Raw genomic sequence first — 15,524 nt, 5'->3', positions numbered from 1 at the left:
TTCAAAATAGGAGTATTTGTCTATTTTGTTTACTGTTGAGTTTCCAGTGCCTAGAATAGTTCTGGTTTGTAGGCTGTAATACACATGTATTGAATGCATGAATAAATGCCCTACCTTTTTGTTTTTCAATCTCATGAGCTTAACCTTTTTTAGTTACTGCAGTTGTTTTTAAGTCTATTATTGCTACCATTCCATTTTCTGGTATAAAGAGATCGAATGAGACAGATGATTTCATTGTAGTTGATATTTAATGGTTTGCTGTAATGAATGGTGAATCCCTAAAACCCAAAGGCATGCACAGATCCTGTGTATTCTATCTTTCTGATAAGCCTGTAACATTTCTTAATAAAAAGCAATACAATTTCAAGGAAATTTTGTGTATACTTTTCAATTGGAGAGCCATTTGGTTTGCAGTTTCCCTTTCTTTTCCAAGCCACCCTATTCAAGGTAATACAGTATGTTCCTTAATGTAAGCAATGATGGCAGACCACATTTATCGTTTTGTCTAGAACTATTTTGAAATATTTAGTCAGAGACACACATTGCATTTTAGCAAACATTTCTTTTGGAAGAAAACTATAAACAGCAAGTACCACCAAATTGCACTGTCAACTCTATGTATAACTATAAGGAAAAAATAATGCTATTTTTATTGCTATTCTTTTTATAGATTTGATATTATGGCTCCTGGGTAAATATGTACTTACTAAAAGCCTGCCGGAGTTGACTGAAATGTCCCTATTCTTTTCTAGATTTTAGATATCAGTGTAGATTATTATACTGATTTTTGTGGCCAGTATCCTTGCAATATTTTCGTTCTTCTCAGTGCTATCATTAACCTTTTGTATTTCTTATTCTAGTACAAATCACTGCCATGTTTTAGACTCACTGTCTCTAAAATGTAGATCCTTATAAGTCTCTCATGGTGTGTCTGTCCAAACATTCAGCCTTTTTAAAGGTGACATTATGTGTTCTTCATAACAGCAAGAGAATGCAAATTAGAAAACACAAAGAAAACAGCTGTCAAGTAAATTTTATAACTTTTAAATAAATTTTTGATGGCTTACATTTTACAAGATTTGAAATTTTCAACGAAATCCAGAAAATCTGATAATCATACAGAAAATAAAAATTAGCTCTTTTTATGGGACAAAAGATGTTTAACAACAAATTAAGGTTAGTAGGTCATGAAATGTCCATGTTCTTACACTAAGCCAACTTGTTTTTGATAACATAACAGTGTTCCTAACAGTGTTTTAAACAAGACAGCTTTCTTTGAGGATGAGAAAGAAGTTCTGATTTTTTTTTTTCTAACCTTCCCTTCTTTCCTGATTCTAGCCTTCTACCAGTTTCCTTCAATTCCAAGTTGTTTCCCTCTATATACTCTATAAAATCTTTTTTCTCTCTGTAATTCTGGGTAACTATAAATGCCAAGTATGTGTTTCGCTTATTCTTTCCATGCATTGCTCGTGTGTGTGTGTGTGTGTGTAAAATTTGAAATAAAATTTTCATCAGTTCATCTTTAAACTTAAAAGCAATCTATGTGAAATTAAAAGACAGATGCTTATCTCTCAACATCTTTGACTGGATTTATTTGATTTAGGGAAGTTAGGGTGGGGTGCTCAGAATGCTATTTAAATTGAAATCTGAGATAAGATCCTTTTCTGTGGTCTCCAAGGCACAGATGGAAGTACAATCACATATTGAAAAACTTTCTTAGGGCTATGACCTTGAATGCCTCTTCAAAAGATGAAATAACTAATTTAAAAATAAAATGCAAATATTACATGTTAAGTTTGTGTCATATATTCATGTACCTTTCTGAAAAATTTGCCTTTTAACTGAACTTAAATTTTCATAATAAAAATTACTTAAATCAATGTAAATATTGGCATACTTTGGAATACATCAAGTTACATATATTTTAAAGTGAATTTTTGCAGTGTTCAATTCTTAAGAATAAAATAGGAAAAAAAGGAAATCTTTACTTTTTAAAATATAATATTTAAAAAATATAATAAAAAACTAGACAAAAAGGTGCCCTACTTAGCAAGCAATAGATCCAACCAAACTATTTTAAAGCAGTTTTCAGAGCAACGATTATGGAAGACATTTATTCCCCTAAGTATTTGCCAATTACCCTTTAACTTCAAGGATACTGCTTGCTGCTTCAGGATGGCTCTGCTGAAGTTGTGGATAGAGAAATGGGCATGATTGCTCATTGCAGGGCTAAGTGGCAGCTTAAGACTTAAAGGCACACATTTATAAAGTTCAGAGCTTTCTCAAGTGTCAGTTGGCACGTACTTGATGAAGTAGCTCAGAGGAAGCCAGCTGGCCTGCAGTCATACTAACTGCAAGATCAACGATTAATACCAAAGTGTTCACATATTCAAAAGAGAAGTTTAATCCTGTGAAATCCCTTACTGTGCTGCTCTCTAGTTTGATTGGGGATGACAGGTGCCGTAAGTGAGCCTCTTGACTAAGAACAAAGAATTGTAACAAGATAATGAACAGAGCAAGCTTGAAAAGAACAAGAGAAGAAAAGAAGGGTGGGTGGTGGCAGGGAGAAATCTGAAGGGAAGTCTCTCCTGAAAAGTGAAAGTTTCAAGCTGTTGTCAAAATAGAGAAAAAGTAGAGAATATTTATATATACGCTTTTAAAAATCTTCTGCCAGAAAATTAAAAGTGAGATAACACATTGAGTTTTGCAATAGCTGTTTCTCAATACGCATATATTGTGTCGTCCATTTTGCAGCAGTACAAGAAAAAAGAGAAGTCAAATATGTGATAGATCTTCATCGCTATAGCAAACCCATTTTTAATCTTCTGTAAAATAGAGTTAACCATACGCATTTTTAAGTTTACCGTTTTATTTTAAAATCATATCCCAAGTATATCGAAGCCCATACAGGAATGTGGCAAACTGTGTCCGTATATTTCTTTCCATGAAGTAATGTACATGCCACGTAATAGTAATTAATGTAGTATAGAGCTTAATAACAACAATGGCAACAAAACCACTTAGCAATTGAATACGAAACCTCTTCAAGCCTCAGGGCTGTCATCTAAAATTTGAAATAATAATTCAATTTCTTAAAGATCCTATGAAGCTTAAAAGAGATATAAAGTAAAATGTTTGGTGTAATTTTTAGCACATTCTAAATGATCAATAAATGATTGATAGATACTACTATAATTTGAGGAAATAGTAAATTAAAATTCCAATTTAGATTTCAATTATAATAGAGAGAGACAGGTAGATAGAATAGATAAAGAATTCCCCCCAAAAATATGAATGGCTTCAAAGTACATAAAAAAATACTCCTTGGGCAGCTCTAATATTCAAAGGAGACAATAAAAGGGCTAAGAGAAGAGAGATTTTAGAAGAGATTTATTGTGGTATAGTTGCTGAAATGATTTGACTCTCACTAATTCCTCTTTAAGGGACAGGCTGAAGTGTTCACTTGTAAGTTACTCACTTCAAGAAGACAATTCTGAATATTTGACAGGTGCCCCTGGAATTGCAGGAAAATGTTGGTAGGATTATCTGTACATTATGAAGTAGCTAAGGGATGGAACAGTCCAAGGCCACAGTGTAGAGAGAGCTACTGATACATTAGGGAACAAGAGATCAACCTGGTAATGGTGGATAAAAGTGTAATACCTTTAGAAATGAGCTGTGCAAACCCAGTGAGAATGCAGGTATTTATTATATGGGATCTTTCCTAATGCCTTCTGCCAGAATGTTGGGTGCCCAACAGGGAGTGTCTGTGTAGGTAGGCCCTAGAGGAAAGCTGAAGCTGATGTGGGTGCAGAAGCAGCCACCCAAGGCAAAAGTGCTAGCATAAGAGGAGTCCATCAGGCTATTTCTAAAGAATCTCCTAAAATGCCCCAAAGGAAAAAATCAGAATTAAACACTAGCCATGCTCAGAGGCTGTAGAATTCTGTGATTACAATGGTCAGCTAATAAGTTTACATATTTATTTACCTCTTCCTTTTCTCTGTTTCAATTCCAAGAAGCCAAAAAAAAAAAAAAAAAATACTAGTCAGATTAGGTGAGTTGCAATAACAAATCCTAAATCTTCTTGGATTAAAACAAAAATTTTAATTTTTCATTTATGTTACATGCCCTTTGCAAGTCACCAGGAAGTCTCTGCTTATTACAGTACTTGGGAACACAGATCGATGAAGCTGTGCCTACATAAACATTTCAGATTAAATGCCAACCCTTAATTACTCGCAACCTGTACAGAGCTAGCCCCATGGTCCACCCAGTCACAGTATTCCAGGAGGAACAATGCCACCGTCTATGTAGAAGATTGTGAGTGAGAAACAATTGATAAACATCGTGAACAACTGCCATACTTTGCCCTTTTGCCAAAATTATAAATTGATACAGCCTCTCTTTCACAGTCAAAATACACTACCTTCTTCCCAACAGATACAACCTCAAAGCCTTATCTAATTCTAAAACTGGTGGGGGATGACCAATAGTCTCAGTATTAGTTCTGCTGTATTTGCTCTCGACTTGCAGGCCAATGAAAAAAAGACAAGTTCTCTGCTACCCACACAGCCAAAATACAACAATGAAATAGAAGCAGAATAAACACAGGAAACAATCCTATTTCTAAAATATCTGGCCTGTAGCAGACTTACAAATAGATGTTTTAAAGGTTCCCTTTCCTGATGATGGGGAATAGTTTAGGCCCTAATTTTGTACCCCGACTCCCAGTTAAGAAACCCTTCGTGTTCTCTGTGGTAGGCAGCTGTGTGGTATCTTAGCTTTTTTGTTTGTTTGTTTGTTTGTTTTGTTTGTTTTTTAACAGTATTCTTTGATAACATCTGAAATTGGCATTGGCAAATATGTTCTTCTTGGGGTTAAGCAGAGTTTGCAGCATGTATCTTGCCAGTGTGTGGTGGGAGACCCAAAGGTCATTTCAGTCTTGAGCACTCACAGTTTCTTTTAAACAAGGCTGATGGTTTTTTTGTAGTAGTAATTTCCAAATGACTTAGCAAATTTCTGGCGATGAGAGTGTAATCAATTTGGCATCAATCATTTCCATGTTGCAATAGCCATATCCTCAGTTCTTTTCGAGGTATGTCTCTAAGATTTTTTGTATTTCTATGCGTTTTCCTATTCTTGATTATTTCTTTCTCAAGAATTAACTTTAGGCATCATGCGCTTTTCACACATCTATGTGATAGCGGCAGGGGGCAGACAAATGCCTAGGCCGATAGGGGTGGGCCTCCGGTGAAATTCCACCTTCACGCCCAAAAAACAGCCTGAAAGCTGAAAGACTGGAATTCTGGTCCCAGATGAAACCCGCTGCACAGAGTGAGAACTTCTGTTCCTGTTTGCCTGCCCTTCCCCTATTGATTCTTTCTGAATAAGGCCTCTTAACCAATCAAATGTTGCCTTTTCCAATGCTACCTACAGCCTGCCCCTCCCCTAGTCTGAGCTCATAGGAGCCCAAGACTGCCCTGGACTCAGACAAATTGGGAGAACTTTCCTGTCTTTGGGGTAGGGAGACCACTCCTGCATCTCCCTCTCTATAAAAAGCTGTTTCATCATTCAATAAAACTCCCTGCCTTGCTAACTCTTCAATTGTCAGCCTATCCTCATCCTTGGATGCTGGACAAGAGCTCGGGACCCACTGAGCGTGGGTACCTCAACATGCTGTCACATTGCCTTTGCCAGCAGAGGGCAGTTGCTCTATGCAATGGCACCAGAGGCCAACTGAGCTGTGAACACACCGGTGTCCATAGGGCATCGGACAGCAGAATTAAAAGAGCTAATTAGCACACTAACACCCCCGCCCCCCGGGGCTTCAGGATTATGGGTACCCTTGCCTGGGTGCTGCCGCATTCCCCGTGAGGTGACATGCTTGGTCTGGTCTGGCTGTGAGCTCTGCACCGAGCTTGCTCCTTTGTTGGTGCTTGGAGTGGCTGGCTGGATCCTGCACTGGCTCACTCTGGCACTCCATCACTTAGGCGCTCCCTCCTGCAAGGGGCTGAGCAAGGCAGGCAGAGTAGATGGGGCACTCCTGCTACACGTCCTGTATAGAGGCCAGGAAAAAATTCCTGTGTCTTTTGGGAAGGTCAAATATTGATCTTATATCTCTCAGCCATGTTGTCCAATTCAAAGCAATTGGGCACCACATTTTCAACTGGGTCTTTGTCTTAAATCTAGCTAAATTTATTTTATGGTTTTAGCAATGCATGTGAGGACTATGCTGTTGATTTGATCCTTGCTACAAAATTAAATTTTAATTGCCACTGTTTCCTCAAAGACTTTCTCAGTTTAATTTTTTCTAGTAGTTGATGAAAAGTGGTTGCATTTTTCAGCCCTGGAAGTTCCCAAATTTTAGGACTCTCCTGATTTCTTATTCCTGTTCTAAAATCAAGAAATTACTTTCTGACAAACACCTTCCCCGCAGTAATCTGCCAAATTCAGCCAACAGCAACCAAAACACACTGATAATATTTTGTTTTTTCCCTTTTCCCTTCAAGCTACAAATTCATTAAGTAAATGTCTTTCAAGCTATTAACTCAACTGACATTTTCCAGGGTCTAATATCAATTTCTCTATCGCTTTCTACCTGGACCCTAAACCTGTGCCACATGTTTCTAACCAGGAGAGGTTACATTGTCCTTGTGTAATGACAAAGTCAAAAATATCAGTAATTTAGTGGGACAGTTTATTTTTTGTTTCCATTACATTTCCCTTGTGGTTAGTGGAATGGGAAGTGAGGATAGGAAAGGAGTGCCTTCTCAGAAGACACCTGGGTGAATAACTCTCTTGAATGCAGCTGTTCACCCAGTTCAAAGGAGAGGTTTTGGAGGGTTCTGTATCAACCACTAAGTATTCTGTTCTGTAAGTGATTTATGCCACTTCCTACTTGCAGTGCATTGGTTAGAATTATTAACACAGTTGCATCCAGTCACAAAGGGGCCAAGAAATGCAATTCTCCCATGTGCATTTAGGTGGAAAACATCACAAATGGCTGAGGTAACATGGTTGTTACCAAATTAGGAAAGAAAAAGATCATGAAACTAACCTCCCAAGCAACAGGTAGCCTGCTCAATGTTGACCTCTGCTAGGGGAGGAAATAACATTTAATTGTAAATTATGTTTAGAATTTTGATTACTGCATTATGTTGATCACCCTAAGTCAATTGTGTCTTATGACTCTAGGTGGCATTGGACTGTTTATTATCTAATAGCAAGGAGAAAATTATGGATCTATCCAAGTTTTCATCCAATGGCCCTACTGGATAAATTTTAAGGTGAACAATGTGAGACACAAAAAATTTTCCTTTTGACAACAAGAGTTATACCTGTTTGACCATTAAATGACCATTCAAATCACCATTAAATGAAGACCTCCATCATCATCATCAGTTGCACTTAAATTTATGAAAGTCTTGGATTGGTAAGCACATCAGGTCAAACTCGCTAGCTGTCATCAGTTAATAATTCATAAAGGAGAAGGAAAAATTTCCTCCAGAATCAAAACCCATGCCTGGCTCTTTGATTGAAAGTACCATACAACAATTTATTTTTAAGTTTTTTTTTTTTTAAGTCCCCAAAGCACTCTGTCTCCGGTTGCAAGTACTACCAGGTGACTTTGGCAAAATCAAGCTAAAATGTATTTAATGGGTAGACATGAGGTAGCTCACAGGGTTTAAATGAAGGCTGGCTAGCTAAACTCAAAACAGATGCGAAAAGGAAGCTGTAGAGACTCACTGGTACTGATTGTTAGGTTGTTTCTACATTGTTAGGAAGGATGAACAGATTCTAATGTTTCGCTTGTCTTAGTCACTCCCCTAATGATTCCGTTTCTGAGAGAGACGGTTGATTGGTTAAACTCAGTTTGATTACTTGCCCACTCATTCTTTACTGTATCTTTGCAGTGAGAATAATTACTAGTTTTGATGGAAGAAGCCTCCAAGGTTTCAAATTTTGTCTTCTTCTCTTGGTGGCAGAGCACAGCACCTTATGTTACCATTCTTAGGAACAGTGATAGTGGTTGTGTGGTAGCCATAAAACAAAACAAAACAAAAATGCCTGTAATCAGTTCATCTTGTTGTATGAATGTAAAATGTTTGAAGAATATAACTTTAATAATTTCTTCCTTAATGTAAAGAACAACATTTTCAGAAAAATAGTCTGGGAAGAAGTTTTGGGTCAAAAACATGCTTCCTAGGTAAATTATCAACAATAAGGTACAAAAATACATGCTTGAAAAAAATGATAAAGTCAGTTCATTTAAGCCACTTGATTCTTCATCCCCTCTTTCCTGCTATTGTACTCTGCTTTGAGAACCAAGCAGAGGAGCAACTAAAAGTTTCAGGCTTTACAATGACACGTCTTTGGCAAAATCTCCTGCTCTGTCCCCAGATGTAGTCATTCCCTGGATGCTCGTAACCTAATGCAATTTCCTCAATGCAAATTAACTGATTTATTTGAGGCTTTCCCTGACACTGACTATTAATTCTTGGTGGAGGCGAGGCCCGGAGGTTGGTAATGTGATGGTAGTGGAGAGAGTGAATTATGACGGTGCCGATTTCTTGGAGCCTTCTATAAAATGTTGAAGGATTATTCAAGGCCTTACCATTACAAATAAGCTAGTACAAAACAAAGATGCAGTATTCATTCGATAAATAATACAAGTATTAGAGCTAACACAGTAGAATGGGAAAAGCTTTAGAAAGAAAACTGTTTTCTGTCCGCATGAAAGACAGTAGGAAAAAGCGACTTCAGCATGTATTGTGTGTACATGTTTTCTACGCATTTCTCTGTCTATGCATAAAAAATAAAACCTTTTGACCGGTAAGCAGTTGGCAATGATTCATTTTTATTCACCGCTGTCCATAACTGGATTAAATAATTATGATTTGTCTTACCATCTGAGACTCTCCCTGACATTTGGATGCCTCTGCCCTGCTGCTCACTTATGCTTAAGTTTGTACCTTCTCATTAACTGATTTGTCCTAAAAATAACTTTGAAAGTCTCAGATCCTCGGCTGTTAGCAGTTAGCCTACAAAGTGAAGGTTACAAAATCAGCATCTGGCTAGAGCTCAAAAAGCTGACTCTGTTCTCATTTTTAAGGCTAAGATAAAGAAATGTATATTTAAACCTGCTTCTAATTAGCTCTTAAACTGTAAAACACTGAAGGCTACCACGAAGGAAGTGTCTCATTGTAGTGAAGAGTTTGTTATTTCATTCCTGGCTTCAGAATTCATTATGGCATCTCTCTTAGACATGTGAAACCTACCCTCTCTTGTCTATCCCAGAAAATCTCAAGGTAAAACATGCAATAATGGTACTCTGTCTTGTGGTTAAATATTTTCATGAGGAAGTTTCGAATTTTTGAGAAACAAACTTATCAACCTACCTTAAGTTGATCTAATTCTGGATGTTTCAAAGTCACTGCATTTGGGAGTGCCAGAATTTATTTGATAATATTTGCATTTCATCTTGAGTTAAGTATTTACGAGTTTGGCTAAACCAATTTTAAACTTTCATAATAAAAGACAGAGAAAAGAAACATTTTCTTTTTGTACTATGTTCACATGGGTGCATAATGGATAATTTCGTTTCTGAAAAGGAAGCAAAATAACTTTATATTTTAATACTAATTAATTGACATTTAATCTAATTAATAAAATAGGTTGGTTGGCAAAATCAAGCCTGGGGTGACAAATGGAGCACAAAGCTGAACAATTTGAAGTATTAGAGTTTAAAGTTAAATTGTACAGTATTTTGTGTAAGTCTTCATCTACTGATTTGTCACTTGTAGTTTGTACCACTGATGGCTTGCAAAATGTTATTTTGTATTCTAAACTATGTGAGGACACACCTTTTACATCTAGTGAATAACTTAGCACATACAATGAACTAGATAAAAATGCTTATTAATGGTATTAACATTCTATATAATTTTAAATATCATCCTAAATATTTATAGAAATCCTCATAGTGTGTTGTCTCTTTTTGTCTTCCCAGAGACTGTTTATCTGAATAAAATATAATATGAATGTACAAGATGAATTTTCTTCCTAAGTCTCAGTTACCTCAGGTTAAATGATATTTCAAACACAGACTATAACTCTTTTTATTATTTTTTTGTTCCTTATGATTGTTATAAAAATAAAACACAAGTAATATAAATTAAAATGCTTCAGAAAGATGCAGTGAGAAGTGAAATTTATACTTAATAGGCACCACATCCCACTATACTGATTAGTAGTAATAGCCATAAACGATATCTTGTGTTTTTTTCAGAAAGTTCAAAATTATGCACGTGTAGCTGTAATTATCGTAGACAAACAAAGGAAAAATACATATACATGTAATATGCATAAGGTACTGTTATGGACTGAATTGTATTACTCCACAGATTCGTATGTTGAAGTCTTATCCTCCAATGTGATTATACTAGAAGACTGGACCTTTGGGAGGCAATTAGGTTTGAATGAGGTCCTGAAGGTGGGGTCCTGGGATTAACAACTTTATAAAAGACATCAGAGAGCTTGCTTGCTTTTTTTTTCTGCCATTTGAGAACATATCAAGACGGAAGTCTTCTGTCTGCAAGTCAGGAAGGGGGCCCTCACTAGGAACTGATTATGCTGGCACCTTGATCTCAGACTTTCAGTCTCCAGAATTGTAAAAAAATAAATTTATGTTGTTTAAGCCACCCAGCCTATGTAATTATGGCAACCCAAGTTGACTCAGATAGGTGTGATGTAAAGGGGATGTATATGTCCTTTGAAAACTACTTTTATATTAGAAGTTTCTTAGCTAATACCAAATCTTAGAGATCTGTTCTTATCAACATATATGAATATATTAATCACTGATCAGGATTCTGTCACACAAAATGATAATTTAACATACCAAGTCTCTATAGATAAATATGTACCTGGATTCTGGATCTCAGCTATTACAGACAACATTTTAGTGTACATTCTTATAGGCACACCTTTGAGTAAAGTGGAATATATGTCTATCTAAATGATTCTAAATGATTCTATGATATGATCATAGAAATAATCCTTTGGGTAAATACCCAGTAGTGAGATTGCTTGATCAAATGGTGCATCTTTAAGGAATCTCCATGCTGTTTTCCACAGTTGGTTGTTGTACTGAGATTTTGGTGCACCTATCACTCGACCAGTGTACACTGCACCCAAAGTACAGTCTTTTATCCCTCACCTCCCTCCCATCCTTTCCCCTGAGTCCCTAAAGTCCATTGTTTCCTTCTTATGCCTTTTCGTCCTCATAGCTTAGCTCCCATTTTATAAGTGAGAACATATGATGTTTGGTTTTCTATTCCTGAGTTATTTCATTTAGAGTAATGGTCTCCAGTTCTATCCAGGTTGCTGTCAATGCCATTATTTCATTTCTTTGCATGGATGAGTAGTATTCATGGTGTGTGTGTGTGTGTGTGTATGTCACATTTTCTTTATCCACTCCTTCTTTGATGGGCAATTCGGCTGGTTCCATATATTTGCAATTGAGAATTGTGTTGCTATAAACACACATGTTCAAATGTCTCACCAGCAGTGTAAAAGCGTTTCCTTTTCATCACATCCATGATAACATCTATTTTTTTAAAGTTTTTAATTATGGCTATTCTTGCAGGAGTAAGCTGGTATTGCATTGGGGTTTTGATTTGCATTTCCCTGATAATTAGTGAGGTTGAGCACTTTTTTTACACGTTTATTGGCCATCTGTATATCTTCTATTGAGAATCTACTCATGTCCTTAGTCCACTTTTTGATGTGACTATTATTATTATTATTTTCTTGCTGATTTGTTTAAATTACTTATAGATTCTGGATACTAGTCCCTTGTTGAATGCATAGTTTGCAAAGGTTTTCTCCCATTCTGTGTGTTGTTTACTCCCCTGATTATTTATTTGCTGTGCAGAAGCTTTTTAGCTTAATTAAGTATAATCTATTTATCTTTGTTTTTGTTGAATTTGCTTTTGGGTTATTGGTCATGAAATATTTGCCTAAGCAAATGTCTAAAATGTTTATGGTTTCAGGTCTTAGATTTAACTCTTTAATTCATCTTGAGTTGATTTTTGTGTAAGGTGACAGATGAAGATCTAGTTTCATTCTTCTACATGTGGCTTGCCAGTTCTGTTTTATCCAGATTTTAAGGCTAATATGAATAGGTTTTAGCAAAGGATTTTCTTTTAATTCTTTTATTTCCCAATGTGACACTTCTTTAATTTTTACTTTTAAACTAGCATATTTTTATCTTTCCATTTTTTCTTGTTTGACTAGTAAATTATCTAGTTTCTTTTCAAAAAAATACCTTTTTATTTTCAAATATTCTTTAATGTTTCAAATTTATTAATCTCAACTTTTTAAAATTAAATTTTCTGTGCTTTCCTTATACTTCTTTGCATTTTCTAACTTCTTTAGATGAATATTTAATTAATTTTTCAAGACTATATATTTCATTTACATGAACCTGACTTCCCATTTTTAATCTATAAGCAACCTCCTGTCCAAAATGCTAAAATCAATTTATGTTTCTCTATTTTTGTCTAATTTTCCCCTTAACCCATCTCTCCTAAATTTTATGTTCCAATTTTGGCATAGTCTCATTTCTACATCACCATAATATAAAACATAAATATTCTCTCAATAATATTTTTCATAATTTCTTAATTTAATATAGTTTTCTCTTTTTAGATTTTTGACACTGATTACAAGTTGTTTCAACACAGCTTCTTCATTCCTTTCCTGATGAAATCAACTTCATCATCTTAAGTTTTTCTAAGAAGTCTTAAGGTACATTGTTATTTTTTGCTTGCCTAGTGTACCATGTTTTAAAATTTTAGTAATATTCCTTCTTACAACAAATCAACCTGTCTTAGTCTCAGTACTTATGGCTTAGATGAGGCTGGCTTTAACATTTAACAGCAGGAATAACCCAAATATAACCAAATAGATGATCCTATCTAATTGGCTACAGCAATTGACTCAATCTTTGTCAAGATAGAATAATGAGATTTAGAGTTTGAATATTTACTGAAATCTTGGGGAACAAAGTGCTGTCTTTGGAGACATTTTCAGTAATATATCTGTACTATCATTGCCATTAGAAGTATTCTAAGAGTAAAGACAATGCAGAGGAAGGCAATGTTTGTACATAGAGAAAAACAAAGAATATCTTGATGTGATTATTTGAGCCTCTGAACTCTGCAGTTCAATTCAGTTGCAATCTACAGTGATATTAATACAGAGCCAACTCTCACCAGCATCACCACTCAAGTGTCCCTTCCACCCTGGTAATTTATCACCGATCACTGATCACAGTAGTGTGTGATCCACCTTTCCCTTTTTATCAAGAATAAGAATTATTTATGGCTCACAGTCACTCCAATATTTTAAAGCTTTTTTTTTTTTGTATGTAATTCTTTAAGATTAAGATAACTCATGTTAACAGTATTTTTACCAGACAGGAATCTAATCCTCACCTGCCAACAATCCTTCAAGCTTACATGCTAGCAATGTGCGTCAGATACATGCAGGTTGTCCTCAAGTTTTTTTATTCAGTTCAATTTACTTGCTATAATATCATGTGACACAGAGTCACATGTCCTCCTACAACCCTCATGCTACCAAAATTTCCTATGCCAAAATCTATGGACCACTGGTTAATAGTTCTCAGAACTCACTGGGGAGTCTTTGTGTGTTTTCTGCTCAATTTTATCTAACACTCATTGTGGTTGACAGCTGTTCTTATAGTTTGTGGTTCACAGTTTTCTCTACTTTTTCTGTTTTTACCAAAATATAAAATTTCTTCCTCCATTTGTATACTAGTTTGACCAGAATCAAAGAAGAGGGTGGAATAGAAATGTCCAGGGAAATTTTTTGGTGACTCCAACATTAATATATATGATATGATGCAAATGTTTTCTGAAATAGTGCAGATATTACATAGTTTTTTGCCTTTTCAGTTTTGGTGATTCTCATCATTATTGTTTTGAAAGGTTATGATAAATTGCTATACATTTATTATAATGGTCTATTCAATAATTACTAACAAGACACTCATCCAATTGCTTCATACTATGCATATTGTAACATAAGCTTTTGCTCATCATTTTGTATCTCCAAATACGGTATGATTCCTAGGAAGAAATAAACTATTTCATTTATATTTTATTCTCTAGTGTTTAACACAATTCTTGGGAAATATCAGGCATACAAATAATTGTTGTTGAATAAATGAGTAAGTAGACAAAAGCTTAGAAACAAGAAGAGGATCTTGCAATAATTTTCCATCCAAAAAACAATGTTAATCAGTTTTCATCAAAGATGTATTAAATCAATTTATAAGTTGGCAATGAGATTCAGTATGTATTTCTTTGCATTTAAGAATTCTTTTAAAAATGATAAACACTATAATATTTAATATAGTTAAGGATAATTGCTTAATAATATAAAATATCTATTTCAAGTTTCTCTATTTATTCATTTATTTGTTACTGTTGGTTGTTTAAAACAAGACAGTCATTGAATTTTGTTTTTAAAGATTTTTTTCTGAGACATAGAGTTATACTTTCATAGATACATTCGTTATTTACTACAGAAATATACACAGAAATGTAACTTAACACATTTTTTGGCTTATATTGCTTCTTTTAGCTCTTAGTCTCATTATTTTACCAACATTTTCTCTCTTTTTACCATCTGGTTGTTTTTACGATTTTTTATTGTCTTTTGTTTTCAACAGTTTTACTAAAACTTATATGTGTGCATTCTGCTTTGTGAATTGCAGTGTTTTTTTGAATCTGTGCTTCAATATCACTCAAATGAAGAAAAGAGTATTTTCTTTTCAAATATGGGTTCTGTATATTTTCTATTTCTAAAATTGAAATTGTATCGATATTAGAATTTTTCACTTTATCATCTATAGAGCTATAACCTTACAAATTTTCTTTTTTTTTTTCTTTCTGTACTTCATTCTGGATTTTTTTTAAAACATGTTTTCCAAGTCACTAATTCTTTCTTCAGATAAATCTAATTTGCTATTAAAACTAACTGTTGAATTATTTATTTCAGTTTTTATGATTTCCATTCCAGACATTTTATTTGAATAGTTACTATGATTTCTAGTACTCTGTTGACATTTTGAATCTCTTCTTTTATTTTCTGGAACTCATTGTTCTATTAACGGCTAAATCCATATCTGATACCTTCATATCTAAATGTCAAATGGGCTGTTTCTATTCTTTATTTTTTTAAAAATGGTTGTGAGTCATATGTTGTTACCACCTGTGCCTGATTATTATTTTTTTTACTTACACATATGAATTCACAAATTACATACATTTTACAGCATGAAACATTACGGAAGTAACTTGAGACATAAGATCATGTTATCTTTTCCATAGAGAATTACAGCTATTTCCTAGAGGGCTAAGTGCACTCAGATATCCCAGATCACCTTATTCAATCAGGAACTGAAATGATTCAAAGCTTAGCCACAGTCCTTT

The sequence above is a fragment of the Sapajus apella genome, unplaced genomic scaffold (assembly GCF_009761245.1).
Source record: "Sapajus apella isolate SASKATOON/1434 unplaced genomic scaffold, GSC_monkey_1.0 scaffold1, whole genome shotgun sequence".
NCBI lineage: Eukaryota > Metazoa > Chordata > Mammalia > Primates > Cebidae > Sapajus > Sapajus apella.
The sequence above is the reverse complement of the archived record's forward strand: the minus strand, read 5'-3'. Positions refer to the sequence as shown.